The sequence below is a fragment of the Spermophilus citellus genome (genome assembly GCF_964194105.1).
Source record: "Spermophilus citellus genome assembly, chromosome: 8".
NCBI classification, from domain to species: domain Eukaryota; kingdom Metazoa; phylum Chordata; class Mammalia; order Rodentia; family Sciuridae; genus Spermophilus; species Spermophilus citellus.
Window position 1 is genome coordinate 86,998,002 of NC_138189.1, and position 14,424 is coordinate 87,012,425.

Below are 14,424 nucleotides of genomic sequence, written 5' to 3' on the forward strand. Positions count from 1 at the left end.
CTCACCTAATTTCATTCTTCTAGGTTAAACCGTTCATTGGCAGTAACAGTTTTAAATTTTAGGTCTCACTCGGTTTTCTCCTATATGGATACATGTAGTTGGAAAGCTAAATCAAAGACGGTTTGTGCTAGCTCTTTGAAACTTGACACAATAACTTAGTTTGAAGTTCTCTCTCTATGGTTTTTTTCCTATTGATGTAGCCCTAAGCAGAGACTGGCGCAAATCACTTTCGTGGAAAGGGGTTGCCAAACTTCCAAAAAACTACGAGTTTCCTGAAATCTCAGCACACTTTTTTTCACCCAATCTTGATGACACTTTCAGGTAATGATCAGTACCCCAGTCCCAATTGGCTCACCAAATTTCATTCTTCTAGATTAAACCCTTCATTGGCAGTATCAGTTTTAATTTTTAGGTTTCACTCTGTTTTCTCCTATATGGATACATGTAGTTGGAACTCTAAATCAAACCCGGTTCGTGCTAGCTCTTTGAAACTTGACATAATAAAGTAGTTCCAAGTTCTATCTCTATGGTTTCTTTCCTATTGATGTAGCCCTAACCAGAGACTGGCGCAAATCACATTCATGGAAAGGATTGCCAAGCTTCCAATAAAATACGAGTTTCCTGAAATCACAGCACACATTTTTTCACCCTATCTTGATGACAATTTGAGGTAATTATCAGTACCCCAGTCGCACTTGGCTCACCAAATTTCGTTCTTCTAGGTTAAACAGTTCGTTGGCCGTAACAGTTTAAATTTTTTGTTTTCACTGTTTTCTCCTATATGGATACATGTAGTTGGAACTCTAAATCAAAGACGGTTTGTGCTAGCTCTTTGAAACTTGACACAATAAAGTAGTTCCAAGTTCTATCTCTATGGTTTGTTTCCTATTGATGTAGCCCTAAGCAGAGACTGGCGCAAATCACTTTCATGGAAAGGGGTTGCCAAGCTTCCAAAAAACTACGAGTTTTCTGAAATCTTAGCACACATTTTTTCAACCAATCTTGATGACACTTTCAGGTAATGATCAGTACCCCAGTCCCACTTGGCACTCCAAATTTCGTTCTTCGTGGTTAAGCGTTCGTTGGCAGTAACAGTTTAAATTTTTAGTTTTCACTCTGTATTCTCCTATTAGAATACGTGTATTTGGAACTCTAAATCAAACACGGATTGTGGTAGCTCTTTGAAACCTGACACAATAAAGTAGTTCCAAGTTCATCTCTATGGTTTGTTTCCTATTGATGTAGCCCTATGCAGAGACTGGCGCAAATAACTTTCATGGAAATGGGTTGCCAAGCTTCCAAAAACCTACGAGTTTCCTGAAATCTCAGCACACATTTTTTCACCCAATCTTGATGACACTATCAGGTAATGATCAGTACGCCAATACCACTTGGCTCACCAAATTTCGTTCTTCTAGATTAAACCCTTCATTGGCAGTAACAGTTTTAATTTTTAGGTTTCACTCTGTTTTCTCCTATATGGATACATGTAGTTGGAACTCTAAATCAAACACGGTTTGTGCTAGCTCTTTGAAACTTGACACAATAAAGTAGTTCCAAGTTCTATCTCTATGGTTTCTTTCCTATTGATATAGCCCTAAGCAGAGACTGGCACAAATCACTTTCATGGAAAGGGTTGCCAAGCTTCCAATAATTACGAGTTTCCTGAAATCTCAGCACACATTTTTTCACCCAATCTTGATGACACTTTCAGGTAATGATCAGTACCCCAATCCCACTTGGCTCACCAAATTTCATTCTTCTAGGTTAAACCGTTCGTTGGCAATAACAGTTTTAATTTTTAGATTTCACTCTGTTTTCTCCTATATGGATACATGTAGTTGGAACTCTAAATCAAAGACGGTTTGTGCTAGCTCTTTCAAACTTGACACAATAAATTAGTTCCAAGTTCTATCTCTATGGTTTTTTTTCATATTGATGTAGCCCTAAGCAGAGACTGGCACAAATCACTTTCATGGAAAGGGGTTGCCAAGCTTCCAATAACTACGAATTTCCTGAAATCTCAGCACACATTTTTTCACCCAATCTTGATGACACTTTCAGGTAATGATCAGTACCCCAATCCCACTTGGCTCACCGAATTTCATTCTTCTAGGTTAAACCGTTCATTGGCATTAACAGTTTTAATTTTTAGGTTTCACTCTGTTTTCTCCTATATGGATACATGTTGTTGGAACTCTAAATCAAAGACGGTTTGTGCTAGCTCTTTGCAACTTGACACAGTAAAGTAGTTCCAAGTTCTATCTCTACGTTTTTTTTCCTATTGATGTAGCCCTAAGCAGAAACTGGCGCAAATCACTTTCATGGAAAGGGGTTGCCAAGCTTCCAAAAAACTAGGAGTTTCCTGAAATCTCAGCACACATTTTTTCACCCAATCTTGATGACACTTTCCGGTAATGATCAGTTCCCCAATCCCACTTGGCTCACCAAATTTCGTTCTTCTAGGTTAAACCGTTCGTTGGCAGTAACAGTTTTAATTTTTAGGTTTCACTCTGTTTTCTACTATATGGATACATGTATTTGGAACTCTAAATCAAAGACAGTTTGTGCTAGCTCTTTCAAACTTGACACAATAAATTAGTTCCAAGTTCTATCTCTATGGTTTTTTTTCATATTGATGTAGCCCTAAGCAGAGACTGGCGCAAATCACTTTCATGGAAAGGGGTTGCCAAGCTTCCAAAAAACTACGAGTTTCCTGAAATCTCAGCACACTTTTTTTCACCCAATCTTGAGGACACTTTCAGGTAATGATCAGTACCCCAATCCCACTTGGCTCACCAAATTTCGTTCTTCTAGATCAAACGGTTCATTGGCAGTAAGCGTTTTAATTTTTAGGTTTCACTCTGTTTTCTCCTATATGGATACATGTAGTTGGAACTCTAAATCAAACACGGTTTGTGCTAGCTCTTTGAAACTTGACACAATTAAGTAGTTCCAAGTTCTATCTCTATGGTTTCTATCCTATTGATGTAGCCCTAAGTAGAGACTGGCGCAAATCACTTTAATGGAAAGGGGTTGCCAAGCTTCCAAAAAACTACGAGTTTCCTGAAATCTCAGCACACATTTTTTCAACCAATCTTGATGACACTTTCAGGTAATGATCAGTACCCCAATCCCACTTGGCTCACCATATTTCGTTCTTCTAGGTTAAACCGTTCGTTGGCAGTAACAGTTTTAATTTTTACGTATCACTCTGTTTTCTCCTATATGGATACATGTAGTTGGAACTCTAAATCAAAGACGGTTTGTGCTAGCTCTTTGAAACTTGACACAATAAATTAGTTCCAAGTTCTATCTCTATGGTTTTTTTCCAATTTATGTAGCCCTAAGCACAGACTGGCACAAATCACTTTCATGGAAAGGGGTTGCCAAGCTTTCAAAAAACTACGAGTTTCCTGAAATCTCAGCACACATTTTTTCACCCAATCTTGATGACACTATCAGGTAATGATCAGTACGCCAATACCACTTGGCTCACCAAATTTCGTTCTTCTAGATTAAACCCTTCATTGGCAGTAACAGTTTTAATTTTTAGGTTTCACTCTGTTTTCTCCTATATGGATACATGTAGTTGGAACTCTAAATCAAACACGGTTTGTGCTAGCTCTTTGAAACTTGACACAATAAAGTAGTTCCAAGTTCTATCTCTATGGTTTGTTTCCTATTGATGTAGCCCTAATGAGAGACTGGCGCAAATCACTTTCATGGAAAGGGGTTGCCAAGCTTCCAATAACTACGAGTTTCCTGAAATCTCAGCACACATTTTTTCACCCAATCTTGATGACACTTTCACGTAATGATCAGTACCCGAATCCCACATGGCTCACCAAATTTCATTCTTCTAGGTTAAACCGTTCATTGGCAGTTACAGTTTTAAATTTTAGGTCTCACTCGGTTTTCTCCTATATGGATACATGTAGTTGGAAAGTTAAATCAAAGACGGTTTGTGCTAGCTCTTTGAAACTTGACACAATAACGTAGTTTGGATTTCTATCTCTATGGTTTTTTTCCTATTGATGTAGCCCTAAGCAGAGACTGGCGCAAATCACTTTCATGGAAAGGGGTTGCCAAACTTCCAAAAAACTACGAGTTTCCTGAAATCTCAGCACACTTTTTTTCACCCAATCTTGATGACACTTTCAGGTAATTATCAGTACCCCAGTCCCAATTGGCTCACCAAATTTCATTCTTCTAGATTAAACCCTTCATTGGCAGTATCAGTTTTAATTTTTAGGTTTCACTCTGTTTTCTCCTATATGGATACATGTAGTTGGAAACTAAATCTAACACGGTTTGTGCTAGCTCTTTGAAACTTGACAAAATAAAGTAGTTCCAAGTTCTATCTCTATGGTTTCTTTCCTATTGATGTAGCTCTAAGCAGAGACTGGCGCAAATCAATTTCATGGAAAGGGGTTGCAAAGCTTCCAAAAAACTACGAGTTTCCTGAAATCTCAGCACACATTTTTTCACCCTAACTTGATGACACTTTCACGTAATGATCAGTACCCCAATCCCACTTGGCTCACCAAATTTCGTTCTTCTAGGTTAAACCGTTCGTTGGCAGTAAGAGTTTTAATTTTTAGGTTTCACTCTGTTTTCCTCTATATGGATACATGTAGTTGGAACTCTAAATCAAAGACGGTTTGTGCTACCTCTTTGAAACTTGACACAATAAAGTAGTTCCAAGTTCTATCTCTATGGTTTGTTTCCTATTGATGTAGCCCTAAGCAGAGACTGTCTCAAAACACTTTAATGGAAAGGGGTTGCAAAGAATCCAAAAAACTACGAGTTTCCTGAAATCACAGCACACATTTTTTCACCCAATCTTGATGACAATTTGAGGTAATTATCAGTACCCCAGTCGCACTTGGCTCACCAAATTTCGTTCTTCTAGGTTAAACAGTTCGTTGGCCGTAAAGTTTAAATTTTTTGTTTTCACTGTTTACTCCTATATGGATACATGTAGATGGAACTCTAAATCAAAGACGGTTTGTGCTAGCTCTTTGAAACTTGACACCATAAATTAGTTCCAAGTTCTACCTCTATGGTTTTTTTTCCTATTTATGTAGCCCTAAGCAGAGACTGGCACAAATCACTTTCATGGAAATGTGTTGCCAAGCTTCCAAAAAACTACGAGTTTCCTGAAATCTCAGCACACATTTTTTCACCCAATCTTGATGACATTTTCAGGTAAAGATCAGTACCCCAATCCCACTTGGCTCACCAAATTTCGTTCTTCTAGATTAAACCCTTCATTGGCAGTAACAGTTTTAATTTTTAGGTTTCACTCTGTTTTCTCCTATGTGGATACATGTAGTTGGAACTCTAAATCAAACACGGTTTGTGCTAGCTCTTTGAAACTTGACACAATAAAGTAGTTCCAAGTTCTATCTCTATCGTTTCTTTCCTATTGATGTAGCTCTAAGCAGAGACTTGCGCAAATCAATTTCATGGAAAGGGGTTGCCAAGCTTCCAAAAAACTACGAGTTTCCTGAAATCTCAGCACACATTTTTTCACCCAATCTTGATGACACTTTCCGGTAATGATCATTACCCCAATCCCACTTGGCTCACCAAATTTCGTTCTTCTAGGTTAAACCGTTCTTTGGCAGTAACAGTTTTAATTTTTAGGTTTCACTCTCTTTTCCTCTATATGGATACATGTAGATGGAACTCTAAATCAAAGACGGTTTGTGCTAGCTATTTGAAACTTGACACAATAAAGTAGTTCCAAGTTCTATCTCTATGGTTTGTTTCCTATTAATGTAGCCCTAAGCAGAGACTGGCGCAAAACACTTTAATGGAAAGGGGTTGCAAAGCATCCAAAAAACTACGAGTTTCCTGAAATCTCAGCACACATTTTTTCACCCAATCTTGATGACACTTTTCGGTAATGATCAGTACGCCAATCCCACTGGGCTCACCAAATTTCGTTCTTCAAAGTTAAACAGTTCGTTTGCAGTAACAGTTTTAATTTTTAGGTTTCACTCTCTTTTCTCCTATATGGATACATATAGTTGGAACTCTAAATCAAAGACGGTTTGTACTAGCTCTTTGAAACTTGACACAATAAAGTGTTCCAAGTTCTATCTCTATGGTTTCTTTCCTATTGATGTAGCCCTAAGCAGAGACTGGCGCAAATCACTTTCATGGAAATGGGTTGCCAAGCTTCCAAAAAACTACGAGTTTCCTGACATCTCAGCACACATTTTTTCACCCAATATTGATGACACTCTCAGGTAATGATCAGTACGCCAATACCACTTGGCTCACCAAATTTCGTTCTTCTAGATTAAACCCTTCATTGGCAGTAACAGTTTAAATTTTTAGGTTTCACTCTGTTTTCTCCTATATGGATACATGTAGTTGGAACTCTAAATCAAACACGATTTGTGCTTTTTCTTTGAAACTTGACACAATAAAGTAGTTCCCTGTTCTATCTCTATGGTTTGTTTCCTATTGATGTAGCACTAAGCAGAGACTGGCGCAAATCACTTTCATGGAAAGGGGTTGGCAAGCATCCAAAAACCTACGAGTTTCCTGAAATCTCAGCACACATTTTTTCACCCAATCTTGATGACACTTTCTGGTAATGATCAGTACCCCAATCCCACTTGGCTCACCAAATTTCGTTCTTCTAGGTTAAACCTTTCGTTGGCAGTAACAGTATTAATTTTTAGGTTTCACTCTGTTTTCTTCTATATGGATACATGTAGTTGGAACTCTAAATCAAACACGGTTTGTGCTAACTCTTTGAAACTTGACACAATAAAGTAGTTCCAATTTCTATCTCTATGGTTTTTTTCCTATTGATGTAGCCCTAAGCAGAGACTGGCGCAAATCACTTAAATGGAAAAGGGTTGCCAAGCTTCCAATAACTACGAGTTTCCTGAAATCTCAGCACACATTTTTTCACCCAATCTTGATGACACTTTCAGGTAATGATCAGTACCCCAATCCCACATGGCTCACCAAATTTCATTCTTCTAGGTTAAACCGTTCATTGGCAGTAACAGTTTTATATTTTAGGTCTCACTCGGTTTTCTCCTATATGGATACATGTAGTTGGAAAGCTAAATCAAAGACGGTTTGTGCTAGCTCTTTGAAACTTGACACAATAACTTAGTTTGAAGTTCTCTCTCTATGGTTTTTTTCCTATTGATGTAGCCCTAAGCAGAGACTGGCGCAAATCACTTTCGTGGAAAGGGGTTGCCAAACTTCCAAAAAACTACGAGTTTCCTGAAATCTCAGCACACTTTTTTTCACCCAATCTTGATGACACTTTCAGGTAATGATCAGTACCCCAGTCCCAATTGGCTCACCAAATTTCATTCTTCTAGATTAAACCCTTCATTGGCAGTATCAGTTTTAATTTTTAGGTTTCACTCTGTTTTCTCCTATATGGATACATGTAGTTGGAACTCTAAATCAAACCCGGTTCGTGCTAGCTCTTTGAAACTTGACATAATAAAGTAGTTCCAAGTTCTATCTCTATGGTTTCTTTCCTATTGATGTAGCCCTAACCAGAGACTGGCGCAAATCACATTCATGGAAAGGATTGCCAAGCTTCCAATAAAATACGAGTTTCCTGAAATCACAGCACACATTTTTTCACCCTATCTTGATGACAATTTGAGGTAATTATCAGTACCCCAGTCGCACTTGGCTCACCAAATTTCGTTCTTCTAGGTTAAACAGTTCGTTGGCCGTAACAGTTTAAATTTTTTGTTTTCACTGTTTTCTCCTATATGGATACATGTAGATGGAACTCTAAATCAAAGACGGTTTGTGCTAGCTCTTTGAAACTTGACACAATAAAGTAGTTCCAAGTTCTATCTCTATGGTTTGTTTCCTATTGATGTAGCCCTAAGCAGAGACTGGCGCAAATCACTTTCATGGAAAGGGGTTGCCAAGCTTCCAAAAAACTACGAGTTTTCTGAAATCTTAGCACACATTTTTTCAACCAATCTTGATGACACTTTCAGGTAATGATCAGTACCCCAGTCCCACTTGGCACTCCAAATTTCGTTCTTCGTGGTTAAACCGTTCGTTGGCAGTAACAGTTTAAATTTTTAGTTTTCACTCTGTATTCTCCTATTAGAATACGTGTATTTGGAACTCTAAATCAAACACGGATTGTGGTAGCTCTTTGAAACCTGACACAATAAAGTAGTTCCAAGTTCATCTCTATGGTTTGTTTCCTATTGATGTAGCCCTATGCAGAGACTGGCGCAAATAACTTTCATGGAAATGGGTTGCCAAGCTTCCAAAAACCTACGAGTTTCCTGAAATCTCAGCACACATTTTTTCACCCAATCTTGATGACACTATCAGGTAATGATCAGTACGCCAATACCACTTGGCTCACCAAATTTCGTTCTTCTAGATTAAACCCTTCATTGGCAGTAACAGTTTTAATTTTTAGGTTTCACTCTGTTTTCTCCTATATGGATACATGTAGTTGGAACTCTAAATCAAACACGGTTTGTGCTAGCTCTTTGAAACTTGACACAATAAAGTAGTTCCAAGTTCTATCTCTATGGTTTCTTTCCTATTGATATAGCCCTAAGCAGAGACTGGCACAAATCACTTTCATGGAAAGGGTTGCCAAGCTTCCAATAATTACGAGTTTCCTGAAATCTCAGCACACATTTTTTCACCCAATCTTGATGACACTTTCAGGTAATGATCAGTACCCCAATCCCACTTGGCTCACCAAATTTCATTCTTCTAGGTTAAACCGTTCGTTGGCAATAACAGTTTTAATTTTTAGATTTCACTCTGTTTTCTCCTATATGGATACATGTAGTTGGAACTCTAAATCAAAGACGGTTTGTGCTAGCTCTTTCAAACTTGACACAATAAATTAGTTCCAAGTTCTATCTCTATGGTTTTTTTTCATATTGATGTAGCCCTAAGCAGAGACTGGCACAAATCACTTTCATGGAAAGGGGTTGCCAAGCTTCCAATAACTACGAATTTCCTGAAATCTCAGCACACATTTTTTCACCCAATCTTGATGACACTTTCAGGTAATGATCAGTACCCCAATCCCACTTGGCTCACCGAATTTCATTCTTCTAGGTTAAACCGTTCATTGGCATTAACAGTTTTAATTTTTAGGTTTCACTCTGTTTTCTCCTATATGGATACATGTTGTTGGAACTCTAAATCAAAGACGGTTTGTGCTAGCTCTTTGCAACTTGACACAGTAAAGTAGTTCCAAGTTCTATCTCTACGTTTTTTTTCCTATTGATGTAGCCCTAAGCAGAAACTGGCGCAAATCACTTTCATGGAAAGGGGTTGCCAAGCTTCCAAAAAACTAGGAGTTTCCTGAAATCTCAGCACACATTTTTTCACCCAATCTTGATGACACTTTCCGGTAATGATCAGTTCCCCAATCCCACTTGGCTCACCAAATTTCTTTCTTCTAGGTTAAACCGTTCGTTGGCAGTAACAGTTTTAATTTTTAGGTTTCACTCTGTTTTCTCCTATATGGATACATGTATTTGGAACTCTAAATCAAAGACAGTTTGTGCTAGCTCTTTCAAACTTGACACAATAAATTAGTTCCAAGTTCTATCTCTATGGTTTTTTTTCATATTGATGTAGCCCTAAGCAGAGACTGGCGCAAATCACTTTCATGGAAAGGGGTTGCCAAGCTTCCAAAAAACTACGAGTTTCCTGAAATCTCAGCACACTTTTTTTCACCCAATCTTGAGGACACTTTCAGGTAATGATCAGTACCCCAATCCCACTTGGCTCACCAAATTTCGTTCTTCTAGATCAAACGGTTCATTGGCAGTAAGCGTTTTAATTTTTAGGTTTCACTCTGTTTTCTCCTATATGGATACATGTAGTTGGAACTCTAAATCAAACACGGTTTGTGCTAGCTCTTTGAAACTTGACACAATTAAGTAGTTCCAAGTTCTATCTCTATGGTTTCTATCCTATTGATGTAGCCCTAAGTAGAGACTGGCGCAAATCACTTTAATGGAAAGGGGTTGCCAAGCTTCCAAAAAACTACGAGTTTCCTGAAATCTCAGCACACATTTTTTCAACCAATCTTGATGACACTTTCAGGTAATGATCAGTACCCCAATCCCACTTGGCTCACCATATTTCGTTCTTCTAGGTTAAACCGTTCGTTGGCAGTAACAGTTTTAATTTTTACGTATCACTCTGTTTTCTCCTATATGGATACATGTAGTTGGAACTCTAAATCAAAGACGGTTTGTGCTAGCTCTTTGAAACTTGACACAATAAATTAGTTCCAAGTTCTATCTCTATGGTTTTTTTCCAATTTATGTAGCCCTAAGCACAGACTGGCACAAATCACTTTCATGGAAAGGGGTTGCCAAGCTTTCAAAAAACTACGAGTTTCCTGAAATCTCAGCACACATTTTTTCACCCAATCTTGATGACACTATCAGGTAATGATCAGTACGCCAATACCACTTGGCCCACCAAATTTCGTTCTTCTAGATTAAACCCTTCATTGGCAGTAACAGTTTTAATTTTTAGGTTTCACTCTGTTTTCTCCTATATGGATACATGTAGTTGGAACTCTAAATCAAACACGGTTTGTGCTAGCTCTTTGAAACCTGACACAATAAAGTAGTTCCAAGTTCTATCTCTATGGTTTGTTTCCTATTGATGTAGCCCTAATGAGAGACTGGCGCAAATCACTTTCATGGAAAGGGGTTGCCAAGCTTCCAATAACTACGAGTTTCCTGAAATCTCAGCACACATTTTTTCACCCAATCTTGATGACACTTTCACGTAATGATCAGTACCCGAATCCCACATGGCTCACCAAATTTCATTCTTCTAGGTTAAACCGTTCATTGGCAGTTACAGTTTTAAATTTTAGGTCTCACTCGGTTTTCTCCTATATGGATACATGTAGTTGGAAACTAAATCTAACACGGTTTGTGCTAGCTCTTTGAAACTTGACAAAATAAAGTAGTTCCAAGTTCTATCTCTATGGTTTCTTTCCTATTGATGTAGCTCTAAGCAGAGACTGGCGCAAATCAATTTCATGGAAAGGGGTTGCAAAGCTTCCAAAAAACTACGAGTTTCCTGAAATCTCAGCACACATTTTTTCACCCTAACTTGATGACACTTTCACGTAATGATCAGTACCCCAATCCCACTTGGCTCACCAAATTTCGTTCTTCTAGGTTAAACCGTTCGTTGGCAGTAAGAGTTTTAATTTTTAGGTTTCACTCTGTTTTCCTCTATATGGATACATGTAGTTGGAACTCTAAATCAAAGACGGTTTGTGCTACCTCTTTGAAACTTGACACAATAAAGTAGTTCCAAGTTCTATCTCTATGGTTTGTTTCCTATTGATGTAGCCCTAAGCAGAGACTGTCTCAAAACACTTTAATGAAAAGGGGTTGCAAAGAATCCAAAAAACTACGAGTTTCCTGAAATCACAGCACACATTTTTTCACCCAATCTTGATGACAATTTGAGGTAATTATCAGTACCCCAGTCGCACTTGGCTCACCAAATTTCGTTCTTCTAGGTTAAACAGTTCGTTGGCCGTAAAGTTTAAATTTTTTGTTTTCACTGTTTTCTCCTATATGGATACATGTAGATGGAACTCTAAATCAAAGACGGTTTGTGCTAGCTCTTTGAAACTTGACACCATAAATTAGTTCCAAGTTCTACCTCTATGGTTTTTTTTTCCTATTTATGTAGCCCTAAGCAGAGACTGGCACAAATCACTTTCATGGAAATGTGTTGCCAAGCTTCCAAAAAACTACGAGTTTCCTGAAATCTCAGCACACATTTTTTCACCCAATCTTGATGACATTTTCAGGTAAAGATCAGTACCCCAATCCCACTTGGCTCACCAAATTTCGTTCTTCTAGATTAAACCCTTCATTGGCAGTAACAGTTTTAATTTTTAGGTTTCACTCTGTTTTCTCCTATGTGGATACATGTAGTTGGAACTCTAAATCAAACACGGTTTGTGCTAGCTCTTTGAAACTTGACACAATAAAGTAGTTCCAAGTTCTATCTCTATCGTTTCTTTCCTATTGATGTAGCTCTAAGCAGAGACTTGCGCAAATCAATTTCATGGAAATGGGTTGCCAAGCTTCCAAAAAACTACGAGTTTCCTGAAATCTCAGCACACATTTTTTCACCCAATCTTGATGACACTTTCCGGTAATGATCATTACCCCAATCCCACTTGGCTCACCAAATTTCGTTCTTCTAGGTTAAACCGTTCTTTGGCAGTAACAGTTTTAATTTTTAGGTTTCACTCTCTTTTCCTCTATATGGATACATGTAGATGGAACTCTAAATCAAAGACGGTTTGTGCTAGCTATTTGAAACTTGACACAATAAAGTAGTTCCAAGTTCTATCTCTATGGTTTGTTTCCTATTAATGTAGCCCTAAGCAGAGACTGGCGCAAAACACTTTAATGGAAAGGGGTTGCAAAGCATCCAAAAAACTACGAGTTTCCTGAAATCTCAGCACACATTTTTTCACCCAATCTTGATGACACTTTTCGGTAATGATCAGTACGCCAATCCCACTGGGCTCACCAAATTTCGTTCTTCAAAGTTAAACAGTTCGTTTGCAGTAACAGTTTTAATTTTTAGGTTTCACTCTCTTTTCTCCTATATGGATACATATAGTTGGAACTCTAAATCAAAGACGGTTTGTACTAGCTCTTTGAAACTTGACACAATAAAGTGTTCCAAGTTCTATCTCTATGGTTTCTTTCCTATTGATGTAGCCCTAAGCAGAGACTGGCGCAAATCACTTTCATGGAAATGGGTTGCCAAGCTTCCAAAAAACTACGAGTTTCCTGAAATCTCAGCACACATTTTTTCACCCAATATTGATGACACTCTCAGGTAATGATCAGTACGCCAATACCACTTGGCTCACCAAATTTCGTTCTTCTAGATTAAACCCTTCATTGGCAGTAACAGTTTAAATTTTTAGGTTTCACTCTGTTTTCTCCTATATGGATACATGTAGTTGGAACTCTAAATCAAAGACGGTTTGTGCTAGCTCTTTGAAACTTGACACAATAAAGTAGTTCCAAGTTCTATCTCTATGGTTTCTTTCCTATTGATGTAGCCCTAAGCAGAGACTGGCGCAAATCACTTTCATGGAAAGGGTTGCCAAGCTTCCAATAATTACGAGTTTCCAGAAATCTCAGCACACATTTTTTCACCTAATCTTGATGACACTTTCAGGTAATGATCAGTACCCCAATCCCACTTGGCTCACCAAATTTCATTCTTCTAGGTTAAACCGTTCGTTGGCAATAACAGTTTTAATTTTTAGATTTCACTCTGTTTTCTCCTATATGGATACATGTAGTTGGAACTCTAAATCAAAGACGGTTTGTGCTAGCTCTTTGCAACTTCACACAATAAATTAGTTCCAAGTTCTATCTCTATGTTTTTTTTTCCTATTGATGTAGCCCTAAGCAGAAACTGGCGCAAATCACTTTCATGGAAAGGGGTTGCCAAGCTTCCAAAAAACTACGAGTTTCCTGAAATCTCAGCACACATTTTTTCACCCAATCTTGATGACACTTTCAGGTAATTATCAGTACCCCAGTCGCACTTGGCTCACCAATTTTCGTTCTTCTAGGTTAAACGGTTCGTTGGCCGTAACAGTTTTAATTTTTTGTTTTCACTGTTTTCTCCTATATGGATACATGTAGTTGGAACTCTAAATCAAACACAGTTTGTGCTAGCCCTTTGAAACTTGACACAATAAAGTAGTTCCAAGATCTATCTTTATGGTTTTTATCCTATTGATGTAGCCCTAAGCAGAGACAAGAATAAATCACTTTCATGGAAAGGGGTTGCCAAGCTTCCAAAAAACTACGAGTTTCCTGAAATCTCAGCACACATTTTTTCACCCAAACTTGATGACACTTTCAGGTAATGATCAGTACGCCAATACCACTTGGCTCACCAAATTTCATTCTTCTAGGTTAAACCGTTCATTGACATTAACAGTTTTAATTTTTAGGTTTCACTCTGTTTTCTCCTATATGGATACATGTAGTTGGAACTCTAAATCAAAGACGGTTTGTGCTAGCTCTTTGCAACTTCACACAATAAATTAGTTCCAAGTTCTATCTCTATGTTTTTTTTTCCTATTGATGTAGCCCTAAGCAGAAACTGGCGCAAATCACTTTCATGGAAAGGGGTTGCCAAGCTTCCAAAAAACTACGAGTTTCCTGAAATCTCAGCACACATTTTTTCACCCAATCTTGATGACACTTTCCGGTAATGATCAGTTCCCCAATCCCACTTGGCTCACCAAATTTCGTTCTTCTAGGTTAAACCGTTCGTTGGCAGTAACAGTTTTAATTTTTAGGTTTCACTCTGTTTTCTCCTATATGGATACATTTA